The following is a 12305-nucleotide window of genomic DNA, read 5'->3' as shown; positions in this document are numbered from 1 at the left end:
AGCACTCACTGTGCCTCCTGCAGGAAATGTTTTTTTACTAGTGTCACTATCTATACTTGTAAGATAAGATGTACTTCATTACCCCCTTATATTATATATATATATATATATATATATATATATATATATATATATATTAATTTTAAAAAGCATATGAAGATTATTCTACTAAACAAAATTCACCTGTAGACAAGATATTAAAAATTCGATTTTAACTAGGCTACACTGTAAATAAAAAGTAATAAACAGTAAGAACCTGTAAAATCATGACATGAAAAAACTAAATAGAAAAACAATAAAGCTGTGTTATTGTTACAATGTTTTTTTGGAAAATACTAAACTGTTAATATTTATGTAAACACAAAAAAACATTAATACAAATAGCAATACAATTTTGTCAAAGTTACATGTAACTGTAAATATTGATTTTTGTCAGTTTTTTCTTAAACAGAAGAAAATCATAGGCTTTGTCAAATTTACGGATAAAAAAAGTAAAACAATGTTAATAAAAAATTACGGGTTATTTGTCTAGATGATATTTGGTATGGTTTTTCTAGACCGTGATGCATATTCCCAGACATGTGACTTGCCACTGGGTGTGGGTAGCCTACTGATTTAAAAAAAAAAAAAAAAAAAAACGCATCAAAATAAAACCGGTGTAGCCCTAGTGCATTGCAGTTCTGGGCTTTGGTGTGTAACACTGCTGAAATTGGACGACAGCATCTGACAATCAAACCTGAGCCAATTGGATGCAGTCAGCAGACAACAGGCATATACCCCATTTCCCCTGGTGAACTAAATCACCTAATCAAGGAATCAGTCAAAAGGCAGCAGGACAGTCATTTAAAAAACCAGAGGATTTGGACGTGGAGTCGAGGCAGTGTCTCACAGACGGATTTCACGTCGGGAGGTGGATCTTGACTCGGAGGAGGAGCGGAGTTTGAATCAGCGCGGGGCTTGTTGGCAAGTTTTTTTTGTCGCATCAGACAGCTTTGGTGCTGCTACGGCTTCCGTATCACGGTGAGACTTTGGGACTGAATCAGATTCGACCCATCGGGTCTTCCCCGTGAGGGGATGGTTTTTGGTATGGCTTCGGGAGGTGGCCAAGTGGGAAAAGGGCAGCAGAAAGGAGGATGAAGGCAATAAAAGAGACAGGTCTGATGCAGGGGCGGACTGGGGGAAAAAAGTGGCCCGGGAGTTTCTGTCAGACCGGCCCACTCAATACACGGCGCGCGGCCCACTAAGTACACGCCGCGTTGCCCACTCAATGGATCGCGCGTATCGAACAGTCAGTGGCCTTCTGGGAAAAATACCCATACACTTAACATTATTTTGGATGATTACAAATAAATTACATCATATATGTATGTTTGTTTTTTAATAACATTTGGATCCACCAATTTGCCTGGATGGACACATGGAATAAAATGATTATTGGCTATTGTAACACTCCAAGGTAGGTATAGTTTGCTAGATGAATATGCTTAACTCTTGGCTAGTATCAGATGGTTATACAAGTATAACTACAAAGCCTTAAGGAATTAATGTCAGCAGAGAAAGACCACACAATAAAGAAACTGGAATCAGAGGGTAGAATTAGCATGAACAATATATTAGAAATGAACAGAACAGAACATACGATGGGGTGTGAACATCAGTGGTATCAGTAGTGTTGCATGCTGGGTGTGTGATTGTTTGTGTGTGTAGGGGTGCTGAAGGTGCATAACAAAACAGTAAGTTACATAACGACGTTCCCGAAATTCAGCCGTGGTGCAGAGTTACAGCCACTCCGAGCCAGTCGCACATTGAGCTTCCCCCAAATGCGCTGTTTTGGTGGCTGTAGCTATAATGCAAATGAGGAGGAGCGAGGCGGGTCAAGGAGGAGGGTGGGGGTGTGGCCCTGAGCAGCTTGCAGCCACGGTACCATTCGCTCTGTTTACAGTGGATGTATCGCAATGGCGAGGCTCACACAGCCTTTAGCCGTGTTCTGTAAATATTCTAGAACACACGGGAGTCCTGGAGCTCTATATCAAAAATATTATCATATAGCCTACATAGATATCTATATCATATAATATTATAACGGCCAAAAGATGTGTGAGCCGATATTATGAATCTCAAACGACCGCGTTGGGTTCTCCGACGTTCCTGGTTCTTCAACGTCCTCATCAATGTGAAGTAGACTGAACCACGACAAGGAGGAGAAAGGGATCGTTGCCGCGCAGCGCTTAGGCACCTCCGCCTCCGGCGGTGGTCCCTCAGCGGGTCTCAAGCTGGAGACATTCGCCGCTAACAATCCCTTTCTCCTCATGGGTTGAGCGCATGCGTAGAACTGGGTGCCGCGTTGCGTGTATGTATGCAAATCCAAATTCTCTACCTCAATCCGCACAGCTGAGAACACTTCGGCTGTGTAAGAACCAATTTAGAGGTGTTTATTAATAAGGTGGAGATCTTTTCTTACTTTGGACTTCCGAAGTCTGTAAAACACATATTAGAAGACACTTAAAAAAAAATCGAAAAATAGTCACCATGAGTGTGAAGACCGATTGCGAGTAGCAGTATAAAAGTCAGTCAGTGCGATTGTGATTAGATAGGTATAGCTCTTGGAGAAAATTACGCTTGTGCCGCTGTGATAACCATTGTAGGGCTGATGCGATGATGGGCGTGGGCCGGTACATAATAGTATTTTGGGCCATCGGCCCACTGGGGATGTCCCCGGTATTCCCGATGGCCAGTCCGCCCCTGGTCTGATGGATCAAATAGTGAGCGGGACACTGATCAAGGCAGCCGGAAGGTTTCAAAGGTTCAGGAAGAAGGAGAAATCAAGGTTCTTGTTAAGTTCAAAGATAAGAATGATAAAGCTTTAAATCCCCTCAAACTGTCTGAAGAAATAAAAGATAAAATGGGAGGTGTACTACTCAATGTAAGAATGCTGAGAAAAGGAAATATTCAGGTTTTCTGTAAATCACAGGGTCATAAAGCTTAGGCCATGGAAGTCCGCCATTTACTTAACAGTCCAATTGTTTTAAGGTCACCTACATGCCCCGACTTATAATGGTTTTCACCTCTTTCGATGCTGTTATCCTCCCCTTGGAAAAAAGCAGTGAAGTGGAGCAGAGAGATCCTCATGTCTGTACCAGAGTGGTGGTGACGCATATCATTCTTGTTGCTTTGCTTTTTATAAAGATGCTGAGGTTGCCAGGGTCATAAGGGAGAGGGGGGATTATTTCTTTTTCTATCATTTTTTAATCTGATCTTTTTTAAATGAATGTTTCATTCAAAGACCATACCTTTCGAACTGATTGAAATGAGTGTAAAACTATGTGGATTGTTGATATAGGATCATTGAAAAAGTGTTGTTCAATCTTTCCTTATTAAATTCTACATATTCTAGTGTCATCTATGATGCATCTGGTTTTCATTTCAAGTCCTTTAAAACCCAAAGCTAATGTACATACAGTGGCAAACACAGTGACAGCAAATGCAAAACACAAAATTGGCCTGTCTCAGTTTAAAGCTCACCCACCGCGACAAGGTGCAGACCATTCGGGTGAGAACACGGGACAATACAAACAGACGTAACGCAGCACAAAATAAAACATTTACTTTATTTACTAGTTGCCCATGCCTTCACTAAAGGCCCATTCTGGTAGTTGACCAGGAAGCAGGCCACACTGAACAGTTCATCGATGTTCCCACATATAGATAGTGGTATGGCCTTGTCAAACAGTTTGTTCTCTTTTACTCTCCTGATACACCTCTCCACATGCACTCTCAGACGTGCAATCGCCTGTGTCTGTCTAACATCCTCACGACTCATTTGTTGTTTGTTCCTGAGAAATGCAGGCCGGTAAACCTTACAAGGAACAAGGTCGTCCACACGAAACCCTTTGTCCACCATGATTGCCATACCTGGCTTCAACAGCTTCACAATCCCAGACAACTTGAAAATCTCCCGGTCACTCATAGAGCCTGCATACAGTCCAGACACAAAGGTGACAGCACCGTGGGGTGCCATGCCAACCATGGCCTTGAATGTGGCATGAGATTTGTAGGTTGAGAAAACCTCACTCTGAAGGAGCAGAGAGGATGGTGTCTGACAAAATATTTCTGTACAATCAAGGACTACCTGTGTATCTGCAAAAGCTGCAAACTCAGGTGGCAGGTGAGCTCTCACTACCTCTGGAGGAACCCAAAGGCGCTTGCTTCCCAGCAGGCAGTACAGGAAGTGGGTCCATGTAGTGATGATACGACCTGCTGTTGTGCGGTGGATGTTGAACCTCTCTGCAAGGTCCCTCAGAGGAAAACCCACTGACAGGTACATCAGGAACAGCAGAAACTCGTCAATGGGTCTCAGTTTCTGTTGAGACATATCAACAAAAACATAAAACATAAAACTAAAAACATATCAACAAAAACATACCAACAATAAACCTACCGTTGTCCTGATGCTGGCAGAGGCTGTCTTGGCGCTGGTTGTGCGAATCATTTTGTGGGTCACAGCAGGTTCAATTAGTCTCCAAAATGCCATGAAACTTCTGTAGGAGGCAAACCTGGTGTAAAAGCGCACGTCCTCATCTGATGCAGACAGACGCTCTATTCCAAAACGCTGACGAAGATTGAGATCCTCCACCTGCTGTTGAAGCTCCCTGATCTGACGACGTAGAGCTTCGTTTTCGTCTGACAAATTACTTGCCCTCGCTCCTGTTTGGGGGACGACACAGTAATCATGATCTGGAGCCATTCCAGTCTCCATCTCCGAGTCCGAGTCTGGCTCTGGGGGGGGACTCTCGGCCCGCGGACGCCGTTCCCACACACTCGGTCTGGGCGCAGGTAGCTGGTATCCGTTCCAAGAAAATAAAACTGGTATGGCTCCCTTCTTCACCCTCCTTCGTCCACCGACAGTCACATCAATATCAGTCTGCTTAAAATGTCGACTACAGACCCGGGTGTGCTTGGTCGGCATAAAGTAATCCCTACGGATTTTCTGCTTCCACTCAGCCCGTACCGCAGCGTCAACGGGGAATGAATGGAAGCTAACTGTTTTGTTGTACTTCGATGAACAGGTACACAACGGCACACAGCAATGACGTACAGTGTTTCCCACCTGTTGAAAGCTATGTCGCTTCCCTTGGATTTTAAAAAGGCTCATTGTGAAACTGAAAAACTAACTAATTCGCTCTCTGGCTGTTTTTGTGGTCGCTGTCAAATCTGGATGTTTAGACCGGAAGTGCTCAGCATCCTTTACAGATCATTTCCGCCAACGGTCGCCATATTGTGCACAGAGCGAATAAAGGATGGACCACGGACTGGAAAATGGCCGCCCATTCATTCCTATGCAAACTGCTCAGTGGCGCATGGTAACATACAGGAGCGATTTGCTTCCGCGGTATGTGGCCAGGACACGTGACCTAGTCCGTGACGTACCGGATGCAGAGATCTTCTTCTTCTTCTAGTTTAGTGGCGGATCATAGTTTTTCCACATATACCGCGACCTACTGGACTACTACACAGGAGTTTGTGACAAGGACGTTGACAAGGACAAGGACGTTGGCAAATCATACTTTAAATCATACAAATAAATTCAAAGAAAAAACCAAACTAACGAAACAAAATAAAACAAACTAACAAAAGAAATGAATAAATAAAAATAAAAAATATATATACTTAAAGTGCGTATTGGAAGTTATTTTTTTTTTTTTATATTTATACATAACATTCTCTGAAAATTGCCCTTTGAAATTGAAATGCAGGATTTTATCAGTTAAAAATATTATATCGGCAAAAATTCCAGTTTTAAAGTGACTATTTTGAGCAAGGCTTCAAAAACCATTGTTTTTTTATGTGATACGTCAAACGCGTCATATTACGTAGGAATTGGTAGACGCGGTCGCTGTTGCTGCCTCAGCTCTATGCGTAGTTGTGAGTAGTTACCGCGGTGAGCGGTCTTGTATTCACCCCCCCTGTGGTTTTTGGGTTTTTCTAATCGGTGAGATGAGGTTTTGTATCTGTGGGGGTTGTTCCAACTCCGACCTCCTGTCCGACCATCTCAGATTTCACAGTTTCCCCGATCGGAGAAAGGATGGAGCAGCCTTTCGAGCCTGGGTGCATTTTGTACAGGTGAAGAGTATGAAGGTATTATTGTAGCAAAAGTCTTTAGCACCTTTAACTGCAGAATTTGAATGCGTACACTAAAGTCACAGTAAATTTGAAGTCGTATATATTTATTTTGCATGTGTACTCTAAAGTCACAAATGTGTAACAGTACATTTGTCGTCGTAAAAAATATATAAATATTTTTTATACCATTGTAAACACAAAATAGGGTCTACGAGTACGCTAATCTGTGTTACAGGTGCACAAATCCTTTTGCTACAATTATTGCAGCGCAGTTGGTGCAAAACACATTCGCACACCCGTGTTTCATAATCTGAGAACATGCCCAAAAGGTGTGCATTCGTAAACCCAAATTTGAACAAATGCATCAGAAGTTGCACATCTGTGAACGCTATGTTAATTCAGCATTTTAATGAGCGAGCACAAAACCATTTTACAACTGCTCGAATCTGCTCCTGCAAGTCTCAGCTGTGGGGTTTTTGCAGGTTGTTTTGCAACACCCCTAGGTGGTAAATGTGTAGCAAAAGTATTCGTATCCGTAGATGACAGAGCGTCCGTGAGCGGGACAAAATAGTCCCGCCCATAATTTCCTAATCCAATGAAAATCGCCGGCAGGGATGCATTTCTCAAATTACAGTGACGGCTGGTGGTGATTTTGGGTGGGTGGGATAAAGAATGCATTACATTTATCAATACTTCACAGGGCTCCAGACGCCATGAGGTCACCTTTATATCTCTGTTCATAACTTTCATATAATGTCTATGATTTTTAAACAAGATTAAGGTGTAGAGAAAGGCATTTCTTTATTTGAAGCACAATTATAAATAAAAAGAAAAATAAGGTGTTTAAAGTGCTTCACTGAGCTGAAATTGAACATTTCGGACTAAACCATTAAGCAAAATAAAACTTTTTTTGTGCTTAAAGTATTACACAATTAAAATGTTGACTGGTTTCCCTTTGTGCAAAATGCGGCTGTAGACGATCACACACTCTTTGATAGAGACGTCTGTGTCGCCGTCAATCATGAAGGACATGTAGGCCTATGTGGCGTTTCCGACGTCCGCAGCTGACATTAAAGAAAACCGATTAGAAAGTAAATAATCCACTTCATTAATTTTCATGCTAACGCCCGCCATACTGCACTTGCGCTACTGTGCTGTGATTAGTCGAAGGACACTGTACTGTAGCTACTGTGCTAGGTCAGCCTTTGGGCTAAACTAATTTAGCCCAAATGGGAAGCATATGAAGGGGGCGTGTCAGGGCACCTGTCAATCAAACGTCAATGGAAGCTTACGCTACTGCGCTTGGGCTGAATACATTTAGCCCATTCACAGGAAAAAAACGAAGATATATATATCCTGGGTTTTTCTGTCACTTTTTGGTGCTGTTGCTCCTTTAGGTTCTTCCAAAATTTAAAACAATATGTTCTAAGTTTTTAATAATATTTTTTTTTTTTTCACTGTAAGAGGGCTTAGCCCTGTTAGCCCATTTATACCAGCCGTCCCTGACTGGGACCCATCGCGTGCCAGCCATGGAGCTATAAAGATCGCAGCATTCTTAGCGCGGGTACGTTTCTTTCTGGAGAAGTGAAGAGGGCGTCCTACTGAACGGAGGTGGGTATCCTACATTATGTAAAATGAAATGACTTAGTTCAAGGGAATTCTCCCCAAAGTATTGCATTAACATTTCTGAATTTATGTTATGGCGACCATTAAAATACATTCAAGGACATTTGCGGCATGTTAATGAAATACTTTGGGGGGAATTCACTTGAACTAAGTCATTTCATTTAACATAATGTAGGATACCCATCTCCGTTCAGTAGGACGCCCTCTTCACTTCTCCAGAAAGAAACGTATCCCGTGCTGAGTATGCTGCGATCTTTATAGCTCCATGGCTGGCACGGGGTGGGTCCCAGTGTAATTTGAGAAATGCATCCCTGCCGGCGATTTTCATTGGATTAGGAAATTATGGGCGGGACTATTTTGTCCCGCTCACGGACGCTCTGTCATCTACGGATACGAATACTTTTGCTACACATTTACCACCTAGGGGTGTTGCAAAACAACCTGCAAAAAACCCCACAGCTGAGACTTGCAGGAGCAGATTCGAGCAGTTGTAAAATGGTTTTGTGCTCGCTCATTAAAATGCTGAATTAACATAGCGTTCACAGATGTGCAACTTCTGATGCATTTGTTCAAATTTGGGTTTACGAATGCACACCTTTTGGGCATGTTCTCAGATTATGAAACACGGGTGTGCGAATGTGTTTTGCACCAACTGCGCTGCAATAATTGTAGCAAAAGGATTTGTGCACCTGTAACACAGATTACTCGTAGACCCTATTTTGTGTTTACAATGGTATAAAAAATATTTATATTTTTTTTACGACTACAAATGTACTGTTACACATTTGTGACTTTAGAGTACACATGCAAAATAAATATATACGACTTCAAATTTACTGTGACTTTAGTGTACGCATTCAAATTCTGCAGTTACAGGTGCTAAAGACTTTTGCTACAATAATACCTTCATAGAAGAGAAAGGACTTTCTTTTCGCCTCTGTCACCAAATACTCGTTCATTTGCGCGGCTCACTTTAGACCAGAGGACTATGTTTCCGGGGACATGATGGAGTTCAAGATGGGTTTTCGGAGCGAGAAACGAGTGAGGCTGAAAGCCGGTGTGGTTCCCTCAATTCATGCCGCTCCAGCCGCAGCTTCGGGCTCAGCCACCGGCGGCAGTGAAGATCACGGACCGGTCAGAGATTCAACGATTCGGAAACGTGAACTGTGCACTGTAAGTTTTGTTTTCTGACGTTTACTAACTTCCTACATTAGTCAACATAATGACTTATGGTCAGTATCTTTTATTGTAAAGCAGCTTTGCTGTCTTGTAAAATCCATCAGTTTATACTGTAAACATGCTAAAATGTTAGCTAGCAACAGCATCCTATTTTATGAAACTTTTATGAAATCATCGTCATTAAGTTACCTGTTTAGCCGTAAACCGTCGACTAGAACATAAAGCAATTTAACTATTCAAAATGTTATAAAACAACTTTAAAATAATACAAATTAATTAAATATATATGGGATAGGGGGTGAGTCAGCGATTTTTTGGCTAGGTGATTGACACTGACAGGCTGACGCCATGATGATGCTCCTTTGAGACGACTATGGAACTCCTAAAAAAGCTAATTTCTTGTGGTTAAAACGTTATTCAGAGACAGTTTCCGAGGCTGTTCACTTTGTTGGAGCGGTATTTGTGCTTTCCCGAACATCAGGCACTAGGCTACCACATGAGCGGTTTTTCAACGTCAGTGCGCACCGTGCGCACTAGACTGCCTGTCGATATGTTGCCGTTTCTAAATAAACTAGTAGACTATCAGGCTATCGGCTATCAGGGATTTTAAACAGTTTGAAATGAAATAGTATATGTAATGTTTTTCTTATTAGTTGCTGGGAAATACGGCACGTTTTGAAGCCACAGATGCGCCTACAGCCAGTGAAGACTCGGAGCAAGAGGCCGTCGCTTCCCTGGCTTCTCAGCCAAAATCTGTGCTTCACTTTGGCTCACAGTGTCACATAAGACCTCCTTATCGTTCATCAGGTAGTGTGACTTAACTCTTATATCTAGCTTTAGCTCTACATGTTCTTAGCCAACATATTCACTCTTTACATACTGTCACAATAATTAATTATCTATTTTATAGCTGGGATAGCTCAACAGTATATCCACTTTAATTTACATGAATAAGAACACCTCAGACCAAATGACTACAAAAACTAAACAATACTTTGTAAAAGTAGATTTTATTCCAGGTTTGTCGTATCTGATTGCATTATATTGTATAGGTGTAGTGGCCATTGAATATATGATGTTTTACATTTACAGTATATTAAGTAAATCTCTTTCAACCTAGCTATCCAGGTACAGACACAGACGGTCAGTGTGGGGACACAGACCGAACTCTGTGTATCATCAATTCCACTGCCCAGTCCAGTACAAACAGAGGATGAATCATCCTCTGTTTCAAGAGATCAACCAGATGACAGGTCATGGAGTGAAGTGGAAGAGATGAGCGTGTCATCTTCTGAGGAGGAGTCAGAGCCACAGCAGGGTTGTCAGTGGGACTTCGGGTAAGACAACTTCCTTAACTTTTAGATTTTGTTTTTTCAAAATTCTGTCCGTCAGAAATAATAAGTGTTTTGTTTTTCCAGAGTTGCAGACAAGTTCATTGTCTGTCTCACCCAGCTGATGGCTCTCTTCACCATTTGTCCTGCCTGTTGTGGGGAAACCCATGGTAACGTGGAGCAGCAGCAGGGAACATTTGTTCAGATCAAGCAAGTAAGAGGATATTGTACTCATATAAAAGTAAAGATGTGTGCTAACCTGTATTTATATTGTATATATTGTGTGTTTTTTGTGTTGTCATTTTTTACTTTATCAATTCACTTTTTTGACTGTTTAAGAGTTCTAATGGTCATTTTCATACACATCTCTTAGGTCTGTGCAGCTTGTGGGTTTGAGCGTGTCTGGCAGAACCAGCCAGTGCTGCATAGAAACATGCCAGCCTGCAACCTGATGCTTAGTGGGGCCATCCACTTTTCTGGTTGTATGGCTACACAAACACTTAGGATGTTAAAACTGTTTGGCCTTCAATGTTTTACTGCAAACACATTCTTCCGCCATCAACGCCTTTACACAATTCCCACCATTGTGCAGGCGTGGAAGAATGAACAAGCTGGCATAGTCAGCCAGCTGAAGGAGATGGGGGGGGGTCTAATCCTCTCAGGTGACTGCAGGTATAACACCTCGCTTGTATACTTTTATATGTTACCGTTACGTGCCGTAGTGTGTTGGTTTTGGGCTTGTTTCGTTTTGTGTTTTGTGTTCAGGCTTGCCCCGTACCGGTGACCGCCAGCAGCATAGGACCAGCTTCTATTGGTCGCCAGTGAGGGTGCCGTGTGTTGTTTGCTGATCCTTGCCAAATCTTTGCATGTGTCCCGTCTTCGCGTGTGGAGATCGCCTTCAGTTTATTTTTGTGGTTCTGAGTAGCTAAGTAACAGTATCCATTGCAGTGTTTTTTGGCTTAAATGTTTTAATTAATTAAGCTATTCATCATGACATTCATAGGTCAGACTCTCCTGGTCATTGTGCCAAGTATGGGACCTACACCGTGATTGAGGACCGCATCAACAGGGTTTTGGATCTTCAACTTGTCCAAGTAAATTACCATTAGTGGACACACAATTCAGTTGTTCTCTTTTTGATGTGGCACACTTTCTTATATGACTGATTAATGTTTTTTACAGAGCTCAGAGGTAAAAAGCAGCAACTGGTGTGAGCTGGAGGGTTTGAAGCGAACCATAGCATTTCTCAAGGAGCAACACTTGCAAGTTTCAGCCCTTATTACCGACAGAAATCGCCAGGTAAAGACAAACAAGAAAGACATATGTATCAGTGTATTCATTATATGTTCCCCTACATTAATTTTACAGTGGGCTGTTGATTTTGACACGCTGTAAGGAGCAAATGCTCAAAAAAGCCTTACTAATTTATTTATTTTTGTACGATATTTTCTTTGCTTTATTAGACAGATTTGTACCCACTGTGCCACTGGCGCCCCAGCCTTACTAATTTTAAGAAATGTTGTCTCATTCTTTAGGTTGCCAAGTGGGTGCGGGAGGAGTTGTGCCCTGAAGGAACAAGTCACTTCTTTGACATCTGGCATGTTGGTAAAAGTAAGTAACTTGATGTTTATAGGTTTGTTTAGATGAACACTTGGTTAAAATAAAAACATAAAATTGTGTTTATGTTCTGAAACAGGCATAGGAAAAGCGCTAGATGCTGCTGCAAAGGAGAGGGGTTGTGAGGACCTTAAGCTGTGGAGGCCATCGATTGTCAACCACCTATACTGGACTGCAGCTTCCACACCTAATGGGGATCCAAATGTAATGGAGGCCAAGTGGCAAAGCATGGTGAACCATGTTCAGGACATCCATGAACATGACAGTCCTGGATTTCCCTCCTGTGCACATCTCCCTTTGGAGGGAGAAGCAAGGAACAAGCAGTGGCTGGAACCAGGTACAACATACTACTACATGTGTGGCTGAATATGATTAGAGGTCAAAGTTCTTGTTGGTGCGTTGTTAATTTGTGTTCCACAGCACTCCATCAAT

At 42.1% G+C, this 12305-nt stretch overlaps 2 protein-coding genes across 2 annotated transcripts in view; both read left to right on the top strand.

Moving 5' to 3' along the window:
• Positions 1–6541, top strand: part of si:dkey-28b4.8 (sarcoplasmic/endoplasmic reticulum calcium ATPase 2) — a 126972-nt gene extending 120431 nt beyond the window's left edge. Inside the window, exon 25 of the mRNA XM_060046742.1 lies at positions 6531–6541. The gene's annotated coding sequence lies outside the window, so the exon portion shown is untranslated. The remainder of the gene's footprint in view (positions 1–6530) is intronic.
• Positions 1–12305, top strand: part of ndufs8a (NADH:ubiquinone oxidoreductase core subunit S8a) — a 340733-nt gene that overhangs the window by 15613 nt on the left and 312815 nt on the right. The window lies entirely within an intron of this gene.

The sequence above is a fragment of the Gadus macrocephalus genome, chromosome 3 (genome assembly GCF_031168955.1).
Source record: "Gadus macrocephalus chromosome 3, ASM3116895v1".
Taxonomy (NCBI): domain Eukaryota; kingdom Metazoa; phylum Chordata; class Actinopteri; order Gadiformes; family Gadidae; genus Gadus; species Gadus macrocephalus.
Note: the sequence above shows the minus strand (reverse complement) of the source record. Positions and strands in the feature narration are given on the sequence as shown.